The 12,268-nt window shown below is 45.8% G+C and overlaps 1 protein-coding gene across 1 annotated transcript in view; it reads right to left on the bottom strand.

Moving 5' to 3' along the window:
• The window catches only part of SLC9A9 (solute carrier family 9 member A9), a 269,909-nt gene that overhangs the window by 69,403 nt on the left and 188,238 nt on the right, over positions 1–12,268 (bottom strand). The window lies entirely within an intron of this gene.

Raw genomic sequence — 12,268 nt, 5'->3', positions numbered from 1 at the left:
GGCTGCTTTATAGAGTAAGTAAATGATTCCATGAGTCTGGATAACATTCCTTTGGCGCATCAATGTTTTGAAGCATTCAGTCCCCTTTACTTAGACATGCACTAAGATGTTTTGGTGCCTGAGGCAGACGATCCAAAGGGTGTCTCCCATGTTGGTTAAACATGTGATAATGAAATTAAAAATTCATACACGATGATACACTAAATGATGTCTGTACAAAAAAATCTTGTACTCGAGCTGGATAGCTTCATCTTGTTTAATAGAAGGACCAGCAAGGTCTTTACTAAATAATTTGTTACCCTCATGGCCACTGCTTGGATAAGGTGTTTGTGTGCTGGAATAAACCCTGAATGCACTAATGGACCATTTGACCCTGTAAGGCTTTTGGGTAAGGCAGCCTTGGGTACTGAGCATACCCAGTCAGACATGGTGGAACAAGGATTTATTTTTTACTTTTGTCTAGATCCTTGTTAGGCAAACTCTCCAGAAACATACCTCCTGACGGCATCATTATGCCACAGTACTAGTGAACATCTCCTAGTAAGGTGTAGAACTGACCCAGCAGATCAAATCTGTTGCACCTTTGGAAGAACCAAGACTTCCATTCATTTGAGAGGTCCAAACTGCTTAACTATTGGGGTTGGTGGGGTGATGTCTCATCTTTCAAGGAATGGATGAGGGGAATCATGGGGCCATACTTGCTACCCCCATACATTGGTATGTTTACAGAGCCACTTCGCGTGTGGCTGGTGGATTGTGTGGGTGGCATGCAAAGTTTTGGCATGTTACTGTACTCTTCCTGCCAGTGAATGACAGCTGTTTGCATAAACACCTTTATATTATGCCATGAAGAAATCTGAGTAACAGAAACACCAAAGTTCTTAAGAGAGCTAAATACCCACAGCAGAACAACATATAGTTAATGTTCTATATGCTTAACTGGACTATTACAAAGCCTTTTACTATGCAGTTCACAATGCATACCGAATAAGTACACAAGTATATACAGCAGAACATGGTGCATGGACATTTTCTTTGGTCAAATGCCATGGATAATTTGGGAGAGGATGGCATGATGTTACTGCTAAGCAAGAAGGGTATCTCAAAGAGTAGGCCAAATGCAGAAGGCTTGGCATGGCAGAGACCAGACAACTAGGGTGTGACCTCCCCCTCCATTCTCTCTATATATCACATGAGCATCAAATAATATGCCTGAATCAACCACTGGTTTATGGGGCTGGAAAAAGACATAGGTTCTCCATTCTTGTTCTGAGTTCTTATTCCAGTGTTGGCCTCAGTGGATTTCTTTGCTTCTCTTTTGTGGGTTGAAGTGACAGCTATGATTCGCAATATCAGAAGAAAGAAAGAACTGATGCAGGGGAAATGTATTCTTCGACCAAATGTTTCATTAAGACCACTTTGCAGTTTGCTTAGCGTTTTATCTCTCTATGCATTAACTCCCTGTCAATTATAACAAATCACAACTGCATTTTAAAAATTCCATTTCTACTTTTTGTAGGAATCATTTGATCCATTAAAAAGATTATTTCTTTAATGTTTAGACAATTTATAACCCACTTTTCAATTTATTTAGTTTCGTAGGGTGAAAACAAACAAACTTAAACTAAAATTGAATACAGTTATTATAAAATACAATTATTATGAAATAACTATGACAAGTTGAATAAATCAATCAAAAGGAACTAGTAGATAGGATGAAACATACTGTGTAAAATCAATTTGACGGACACTTATATTTAAAAAACCCACAGTCTACAAATAAAGGTCTCAAAAGCTCACTTAAGAAAGACATGCTTCCAGATATGGCAGATCTCAGCTGGTAAAGTGTTCCACAGGTACAGGCAGGGCTAACAATGAAGAACTTTCCTCTAATATTAGAGAAGGATGTTACCTGCAGTGCTATCAGAGCTCATTGAAAGGGAAGGTACTTAATTGAGATGGGGTTCTGTCTTTTCAGTATATCTCAGACCAAGGCTGCATAGCAAGAGTGTGGAACCTGTGTCTCTCCTGAGTTGCTGAACTACACCATCTCTTCATGTTGGCTGGGACAGTTGGGAGCAATGTATGAATGGCCACAGGTTTCCCATCCCTGCTGCATAGAGCTCTGAAGTTAAGAAGTAACATCTCGAGTTCACCCCAGACAGAGGCGCTGACTTGGGCCCCAGACTCTGGGTGCTCAGCGGCGCATGAGATGTGACGTAACATCATGATGTCACATCATATTGTGCTGCTCGGTTTCTGCTGCTCGGCTCTCTTGCACTGCGGTGGGGCCAGGGTCTCTACCTCCATCATGGGGTCTCTGTTGGGGCCCACTGCGGCCACAGATGTACCCCAGAAGCATGGCTGCAGCGGGCCTCAATAGAGGCCCCATGGTGGAGGCGGAGGCCCCAGCCCAGTAGACGCCACAGCGCCAGACAGTCAGAGGTAAGGCAATGGGCAGCAGTGGCAGAGGCCAGGCACCCACAGTGAAAATTTTGTGGGTGCCCACCTGTGACCCCAGAACTCAGCAGTGGTTTGCAACATGGGTGTTATACATTCCCAGAGAAAACAAGAAACTGTTTGTATCACAGCCATAACACTTCAAGACGTGCACTCAGAATGTTCACTTTATAACTCAATTTTCCGTTTCAAAGTTTAGTTATAACTCAAAATCCACATGCTGATTGAGCAAGAAGCATAACGATAGAATTTCCTTAGGTATTATAATCCATTCTTTCAGTTACTAAGGAAGTTCCAGAAATACTTATCCTATTGATTGTTTTAGATGCCATATCAGCTTAGATCTTTTGAAGTGCATAATGAATGTGGACAGTTTATCCATGGAGAAGTGTCTACTGTTTCACTCACAGTTATTTCAGTGCGGCTTAGAGATGGAAAACATTTGGCCCTTATACTCCATGTATACCCTAAGGCGGTGCTTTTGTGTAATGAATCTTCAAAAACAGCACATTTCTATCCATCACACTTGCCAAGAGAAGCTTTAAGAGGTAATCATTGTGTGTCCTAAGGGCTCAGAAGCCAAAAAGCACATCTAAAGAAGCCTACATTTGTAATGTCTTAAAGGGCTGAATCAAGGTTTTGAAGGCAGTAACAGCAAAGGAATGATAGGGTAGTCACAAGATCACGTGCCTCTGATGAGAGTCAGTTCATCTGCCTGACCATTTGGCTTTGGCGGAGATGGTGGAGAGCCTGGCTATTTTTGATTTGCCTATCATAAGCACAGACAGCACAGGAAGCTTTTCTAAAGGGGCTTCGGTAATGGCATTCTGTGTCACAAACTCTGACTCCATTTCACTTATTGTCAAGAGCCAATAGGGAAAATGAGCTGATAGGTATGCATATAATGGTTGTACAAAGCGGCTGATTACATTTGCAGTCCCAAACACAGCATGCTCCCTGTAGACGGATGACTGATGTATTGAGAGGACAACAAATTGACACAGCAACTAGCCATAACTTTATTGATTACAGATGTAGGTAGGCTTTGGCTCAGTCACTGGGCATGTATCCAGAATTAGTCTCCTGACTGAAAGTGGAAATTTGGACCAGGGTTGTGCCTGGGTTAAGGACCATCTCAAGATGCAGGTCAACTAAGCTGCCCCATGTCCCAGCTGTGATTGGAAGTTCTATGGCCCACCTGCCCTGAGCTTGGCTTCAGGACAGAAACTTCCACCCATATCCTTTTACCTTGTGACACTGCACCTGAATGGGATCGGGGCAATGCACCAAATCACCCCACACCCGGAATTAGATTAAAGATTCCACCCAATACTTTATGTGCTGAAAGTTGTGATGATTGCTATGAGGAAGAGAAAACAATCAAACAGGGCCAAATTGTTTGAAGACAAATTCCTTCCTGGCCCTGAAAACAATGACCATTTTCAACCGCAGCAAGGTCTAAGCAACATCAACCAAGAGAACAGTATACAGGATGAGCAGGAAGGTTGCTGTTTTGCTGACTGGGCTGGTAAATGCCAGCACATTGGGCTTAAACCCCCCCCCCCATGGGAGAGCGGAGTGAGGACTTGTTCACTTTGGTCTGCTGCTCTTGCCCCACCCCCAACAAAAGCCATGAATGACTGATTTGACTTGAATTTTGGCATGCAATCCCGCAAACCCCAGCGGCTGGCTGAGGAGGATTGCAATGGCCAGCCACAAGTGTAAAACAATAACCTCCATGCCACAAGGAGCTACGCCAAGCCACAACCACCACCCACCCAGAGTTCTGGGTAAGAAGCCATTATCACAGAGAGCTCAGGCATAATTACAAGCTATAAGAAACACAGGACTCCCCAGAAAATGGCAACCTTGGATCGAGTTTCTCACTGCCCTCCATAAATGCATTTATTTATAACATTTTTGAGAGTGCACAGCAGTACAACACAAAATATTTTAAAGCCATGCAACAGGTAAAATAGTAAAAGGAAAGAGTGAAAAGTATATCCCTCCCTCCCTCCTTCCGTGCCCATATTACATCTTACCTCATGTTTTGATGACATAGCGCTATAGATTTTGCCACATACTGTAACTGACTACTGCTGACATTTGAGGAGAAGCACCCAGTGTAATGAAGCAAGTTGTACAATGCTCTATGGAAGGGGATATGCAACATTTTCAGGGGCAGTTCTGTGTTATTTTTGAGGTGTAGCTCCATTGTTACCAAAATACTTCACATTTAGTATGGGTTGTGGGAAGTATGGGTTCTCTGTTAAATCTATGCTGTTAAATCTATACAGTGGTACCTCAGGTTACATACGCTTCAGGTTACAGACTCCGCTAACCCAGAAATAGTACCTTGGGTTAAGAATTTTGCTTCAGGATCAGAACAGAAATCTAGCTCCGGCGGCACGGCCGCAGCAGGAGGCCCCGTTAGCTAAAGTGGTGCTTCAGGTTAAGAACAGTTTCAGGTTAAGAACGGACCTCTGGAACGAATTAAGTACTTAACCCGAGGTACCACTGTACATGGGCAAGGATGTCATTTTTGTCAAGCCTTTCTCTCTGTTCTACTAGCTTTTTATAAGAATAAATATTGGGGAAACTCTGAATTAACCCCCATGCGGACTCCCCCACCCCACCCTGAGGATGAACCTTATGTCCAAACCTTAGTTCCTTCTAAAAAGAACTCCTTAGATAAGATGTCTCTCACTACCCTTTGATATGCTAATCCTGGAGGCAGCCAGCCAAACAACCTCATGAGTCTAAGAATTCATTGTTCCACTTATCTTCATCCCTTTGATCTGCAGGGTTCACTACAAAGAAGGTTCACCACAAAGTTTGAGCATGGAGCCAAGTGAAGTGAACTTGAGTTTCAGACATGAATGGATGAAGCTTTTCAAGACATGAAAATAAGCAATGGCTGCTAATGCCTGTCGAGCTTCTGTGAAACTCACAGGACCAGGGGTTGGTGAAAAGGTTGCTGACACTAGCCTTGGAATATAGCATAGTGATAGAACATTTGCTTTGGACGTAGAAAGTCCTATGTTTAATCCCTGGCATCTCCAGGAAGAGCTGATAAAAACCTTTCTCTGAAATCCTGGAGAACGGCTGTCAGTTGTCACAGACGATACTAAGATAGATGAAACAGTGGTCTGACTTTGTATAAAAGAAGATCCTAATGTTTCTAGCCTAATATGAGAAGTAAAACGTAGCACAACAAATTCCTACTTTAATCCAATTGACCAGACATTTCTTACGGGTTGAGAGTAGAAGGAGAAGTAGGTACTTCTCAAAGAGTATTTGCAACTCTAATACAGCCCTTAACCCCTATCAGAACTGAGCACTTTTATCCCTTACTACAAAAGGCCAAAAATTGATAAAAGAATTGATTATGCCTACTCTTCCAAAAGAGTGCATTCGATTCAAATTCACGTTAGTAATTGCGAGAACACTTCAGATAATTATTCTGAATTAAAAAGCGTGATTTTACATAAAATTATCAGAAAACTGACGTAAGGATGCTTTGGCAAAGTGGGAAGTGGTACTTCTTCACCATACCTCACTCATCGGGATTGCATGTGCATTGCCTGAAAGAGGCCTCAGAAGTAAATGGTGCACCTTAAGTGATCTTAAGAATGAACCCTGGCCTTTGGAGCAGCAATTCTAATCCTCTCTATTTATTGCGAGAATAGAACTAGGGAATAATATTTATTCAAATAATGTGAACGCCTCTTTTATGAGCTACATTTTTATGGGTATACAGCTCGGGGGGGGGGATCACCCATGCATTTGCACACTATCAAAGGGTATAATGTGCCTAGATTACGTTATGTAATCTATTATGTGCCAGTATGTTTCCAAGCACAATTCAAAGTGTTGGTGCTGACCTTTAAAGCCCTAAACGGCCTCGGTCCAGTATACCTGAAGGAGCGTCTCCACCCCCATCGTTCTACCCAAACACTGAGGCCCAGCTCCAAGGGACTTCTGGCAGTTCCCGCACTGTGAGAAGCCAAGTTACAGGGAACCAGGCAGAGGGCCTTCTTGGTAGTGGCACCCGCCCTGTGGAACTCCCTCCCACCAGATGAAATAAAGAAATAAACAACTACCAGACCTTTAGAAGACATTTGAAGGCAGCCCTGTTTAGGGAAGCTTTTAATATTTAATAGGTTATTGTATTTTAATATTCTGTTGGAAGCAGCCCAGAGTGGCTGGGGAAACCCAGCCAGATGGGCGGGGTATATATAAATAAATTATTATTATTATTGTTGTTGTTGTTGTTGTTGTTGCCATCATTAGGATAAATCCACACATTGCAATGGTTCATTTATATGCATGTTTAAAGCAATTAACATTTTGTTAGTTGTGTGCTAGTCCCTGGAGCAGGAACTCACATCATACCATGGTAGCATTTTTTATGAACAAGAATGCTCTTCGGGCATTGCTCACATGAAAGGGGCAAGCATGCTGAACACAGGACCACACATTTAGTCATGTTTTGCTCCCACTATCGCCATGAGGCAGAACGTCTGAAGTGACGAGCCAGGATTACCCAGGGGAGCCTCCACACACAGAGGAGGCTTCTTGCTCCAGAGGTTATGCCCCAACTTATATAGTGGGAGAAGCACCACATCTTGGGCAAGGTTCAAGGAACAGCTTGCTGCCCCTTTCACCATACTTGTTCCCCTAATGCAAGTAGCACCTGAAGTGAACTAAGGAGGTCACACTTGTGTGAGCTGTTAAATGCACAAGTAAGTGGACAATTTTTCCTTATGACACTTTAGGAGAAACTTGAAAATGAATATTGTAGAAACTACTTTCATGAACTATTTTGGCTCAGACTTAGTAGTGGCACCCACCCTGTGGAACGCCCTCCCACCAGATGTCAAAGAGAAGAACAACTACCAGACTTTTAGAAGACATCTGAAGGCAGCCCTGTTTAGGGAAGCTTTTAATGTTTGATACATTAGAGGGACGCTCAGTAATTAGGGCGGATAGAACCGCCAAATCCGGGAAGAGCAGAGGAGGAGGAATTTGCGTTTATATAAACAACAACTGGAGCTCGGACATTAAACAAATGGATACGCATTGCTCTCCTGATTTGGAGTATCTAGTGGTGAAGTGCCGCCCTTTTTACTTGCCGCGTGAGTTTAATGTTGTTATAATAACAGCGGTGTATATACCTCCTGATGCAAACACTACTACAGCTATGGGCCACCTGCTAACTGCTATTAGCAGACAGCAGCGGGCCCACCCGGATGGAGCACTTGTGGTTGCTGGTGATTTCAACCGAGCCGATCTGAGGGCTGTGCTCCCTAAGTTCCACCAGTATGTTGATTGTCCCACCAGGGGGGGAAATACTTTGGACCGAGTATATAGTAACATCATGCATGGATATAAGACTAAGCCCTTGCCCAACTTGGGGCAGTCAGATCACATATCTTTACTTATGATACCATCATATAGACCTCTCGTACGCAGAATTAGACCATCAACTAGAGAGATACGAGTGTGGCCAGTAGGTGCATCTGAGCAACTCCAAGACTGCTTTCAGAGCACCGAGTGGTCGCTTTTCGAGGAGGATAATGTGGACACATATGCTTCAACAGTTCTGTTCTACGTTAAAAGCTGCATTGATGTTGTCACTACCACCAAACAAATACGGGTGTTCCCTAACAACAAGCCCTGGCTAAACAGGGATGTGTATCTTCTGTTAAAGGCAAGAAATGCTGCTTTTCACTCTGGTGATGCGCAGCAGTATAGAGAAGCTAGAGCCAAATTGAAAAAGGGCATCAGGAACGCCAAAGCTGTGTACTGCCGGAGGATTGAAAAACATTTTGAGAGCTCCGACCCTTGTCGAGTATGGCAAGGTTTGAGACAAATTACAGGGCAAAATACTAAAAACGAATTGGCTAGCAGCAGTGCGCACCTGGCTGATCGACTGAATCAATTTTTTAGCCGCTTTGAGGAGGGAACTGGAACTACCGTCACTACAGCATTGGCCACCAGCATATCATCAGAAACCACTATTGATAGACAACCACTTGTACTACAGTCCTGTGACGTACAACATGCCTTTCGGAGCATTAACATCAGGAAGGCAGCTGGACCGGATGGAATCATGGGACGGGCTATTAGGGACTGCGCTGCAGAATTGGCCGGCGTATTTACGGACATTTTCAATCTATCCCTGTTGCAGGGTTCTGTCCCTACCTGCCTAAAGACATCGATTATAGTGCCAGTCCCTAAGCAGTCAGTGGTGGTATCTCTCAATGATTATAGACCAATAGCCTTAACATCTGTTGTTATGAAATGTTTTGAGAGATTGGTGCTAGATTATATCAAGGCTAGTCTTCCATCCACTTTGGACCCGTTCCAGTTTGCATACAGAAGAAACAGATCTACTGATGATGCTATTTCCATCGCCGTCCATACTGTATTGAGTCATCTAGAACGACAGGGAACCTACGCAAGGCTGTTGTTTATGGACTACAGTTCTGCCTTTAATACAATTCTGCCAGACAGGTTATTTCTTAAAATGGCCAATTTGGGTATACATCAGAAGATCTGTCTGTGGGTAAGGAATTTCCTGACTGATAGGCCGCAGACAGTGAGAATGGGACCTTACTATTCTTCTACTCTAGTATTAAGCACAGGAGCCCCTCAGGGATGCGTGCTAAGTCACTTTCTCTATTCTCTGTACACATTTGATTGCACCCCACTGTATAAGTCCAACACAATCATCAAATTTGCGGATGACACAACAGTGGTGGGGCTCATCAGTGGAAACGATGAGACTGCTTATAGGAAAGAAGTACAGGGGTTAATTCAATGGTGTAAAGAAAATAATCTTATGCTTAACACCAAAAAAACCAAAGAACTCATAATTGACTTTAGAAGAAAGAAAAGTGTACTTTTACCATTGCACATAAATGGCGAGGAAGTGGAGAGGGTTGGTAGTTTTAAATACCTGGGCATTTATATCTCGGAGGACCTCTCATGGACTACAAATATTAATATGGTTGTGAGGAAGGTGCAGGGGAGGTTGTATTTCCTGAGAATGCTCAGGGGACTGAATCTATCCCAGCACCTACTCCTGTCCTATTATCATAGTACCGTCGAGAGTGTCTTAACCTATAGTATATTATCGTGGTATGGGAGCAGCTCTGAAACGGATAAAAAAGCTTTACAGCGAACAATTAAAATTGCCCAGAACGTTATTGGGCTCCGACTACCAACCCTGGATGAGATCTTCACGTCTCGCATCTTAAAGAAGTCATATAACATTCTGAGAGATCCCACCCACCCTGCCCACAACTTCTTTGAGCTATTGCCTTCGGGCAGAAGATATAGGACAATGAAAACACGAACCACACGCCTTCTGAACAGCTTCTATCCAAGAGCTCTGATTGCACTAAATAATGATCTCAGGGCCAGTTGCAAGGTTTAGTAAGTAAGGAGGGGAAGGAATGAGATAGGTTTAGGTTATTGTCAGGGGTTCAGGAGCAGAGACGCAGGAAAGGGAGGAAACAGAGAGCGAGGGGGAGGAAGATGAAGGAAGGATGAGTGATGATGACGACCCGAGATCCCCGAGCCTTTCCAGTGAGTCAGAGGATTCCCAGAAAGGAGCCCCAGTGGTCAGAACAAGGGGGGGAAAAGGGGAAACTCCCCAGGAAGAAGGGGCCAGAGAGGAATCAGAGAGCAGCAGCTGGAAATCGGGACCAACGTGCCCAGCTGGGAGCAGCGGGGTGAAAGGGGACCAGGCATCGGGTTCCGGAGGCTCTCAGCAGGAGGGAGGACATGAGTCAGGACCAGTCACGCCCACCTCAGGGAGCGAGGAAACGGTTAAGAGGAAGGTAGAGGGTTGGGCGCGCGCGCCAAGTTCAAATGCAGAGGAAGCTGGCGCAGTAAGCAGCCCGGAGAGTGAGCCAGGTCCCAAAGCCCGCCGCAAGGAGGCAGAAAGCTCAGGGGGGTCTTCAGCCTCGGAAGAGTCAAGGAGGGAGGAGACCCAGGGGGGCAGAGGGACCCAGAGACGTAGAGAGAGACGTAGGAGGTGGAGCAAGGCCAGGGTATTAAGCTGGTGTGCAAGAGGCGGAGACTCAGACGGGTCTTCGCCGACCTAGAGCAGAAGGCGTAGAGCTGCACGCCGCAGTTCGGAAATGAACTCTGTAACTCAATAAAGACTCTTATAAAGTGGACGCTGTGTGGCGTGGTCCTATGTGAGCTGGGACCTGGTAGCAGCTCTGACAGTAAGACCCGTCTCATCAAAGCTTCGGACACCTGAAACCTCGCAGCGGGAGCAGAAGCCGCTGGGGGAGGAAGAGGGGTGTCTGTAAGCAAGCTCACAAAAGTCAGCAAGATGACGGAAGAACAGAGAATTTCAGCGCTGCAAGAGGCAGTGACCCAGTTGTCCTCAGAGGTATTGGCTTCCAAGAAACGGGAGGAGGAAACTGCAGCCGCCTACAGAGACCTCCACACCAGGTTTGAAATGCTTGTTAAGCAAGGGCACCCGGGACCCCGGCCGGAGGGCGTGGGGTTAGCACGGAGAGCAGGCGGTCTTGTGCCTCACTTCGATGGGGATTTACAACAGTACCCCAATTTTCGAGCAGACGTAATGTGTGCACTGCAACTGCTGGCAAAAGACTTTAGAGATGAGGAAGAGAAGGTGGAGTTCATACTGTCCCATTTGCATGGGGATGCTAAAGCGTGGCTGCGCAATTTGTGGAGGGATAAAGATCCAGCGCTTCAGAGTGCAGATGCCTTTATCAAGGCGATGGATGCGTGTTTTTTATCTACCATAGACGTGGACATTGCTAGAAAACAGATACATGGACTGAAACAAGGGAGGGCGAATGTACGGCAGTATCACGCCCGCTTTTTTGCACTGGTCAGTGCTTTGGAATGGGACAGAGATTCACCTCCAGTTCGAGATCTGTTCTGGGAAGGTATGAGCAGTGCAGTTAAAGACGAAATTGCGAGGGGGGAGAGGCCCCGGAGCACGCAGGAGGTGGTCCAACGGGCGCTGACTGTGGGGGTGAGGCTGGAGGAACGCCCATGGTGCAGAGACGAAGGTCGTGGAGGGCGCGAAGCAGCGAGAAGTTTCTCCTTCGTTCCCAGGGAAGCAGCGCGTGCGCAGTCCACACCTCCACCAGGAGGGGGGGTGGAACCTATGGAGGTGGGAGGTGCCAGGGCTCAGTCAGCTACCAGAGCCCCTGCACCGGGAGCAGTCAAAACTAAGCCTCCTAGAGGGAACAGGAGGTGCTACATCTGCGAAAGCCCTCAACACTTGGCGAAAGAGTGTCCCCAGAGGAACTCCAAGCACACTGCAGCCTCAGCAACAGTGACTGCAGCTATGCAACACAGAGAACCACAGCAGGGAAACGAAGATGTCTGGCTGGAAACAGAGGCACTGGGGCCCAGCCAGACGTATCAGTGAAGCAGTCCCCAGAGATCTTGCAGCCCACAGACCCCCTCCCGCCCAAACCGGTAGTGCAGCTCACCGCATCACTCCAGCTACCCAATGGCGTCACAGTAGAAGTGCCACTTTCTGTAGACTCTGGAAGTAATGCTGACTTTATAGCGCAGGATTTTGTGGAGCAGCACGCTATACAGCTACTGCCTGCCACTCTGCCCCTGCAAGTCGTCACAGTGGATGGCAGAGAGTTGCTGGGGGGGCAGGTGGTGAAGCAGACACCGCCAATGGTGATGCGACTTGGTAACCACAGGGAAGTCATCAGTTTTAATGTCACCCAGCTGTCGGACACGCCCATTGTTTTGGGCATGAGTTGGCTGGACAGGCACAGCCCGACGCTGG

This window comes from Podarcis vaucheri (assembly GCF_965113315.1).
Source record: "Podarcis vaucheri genome assembly, chromosome: 5".
NCBI lineage: Eukaryota > Metazoa > Chordata > Lepidosauria > Squamata > Lacertidae > Podarcis > Podarcis vaucheri.
This window is presented reverse-complemented; position numbering and strand designations above follow the sequence as displayed.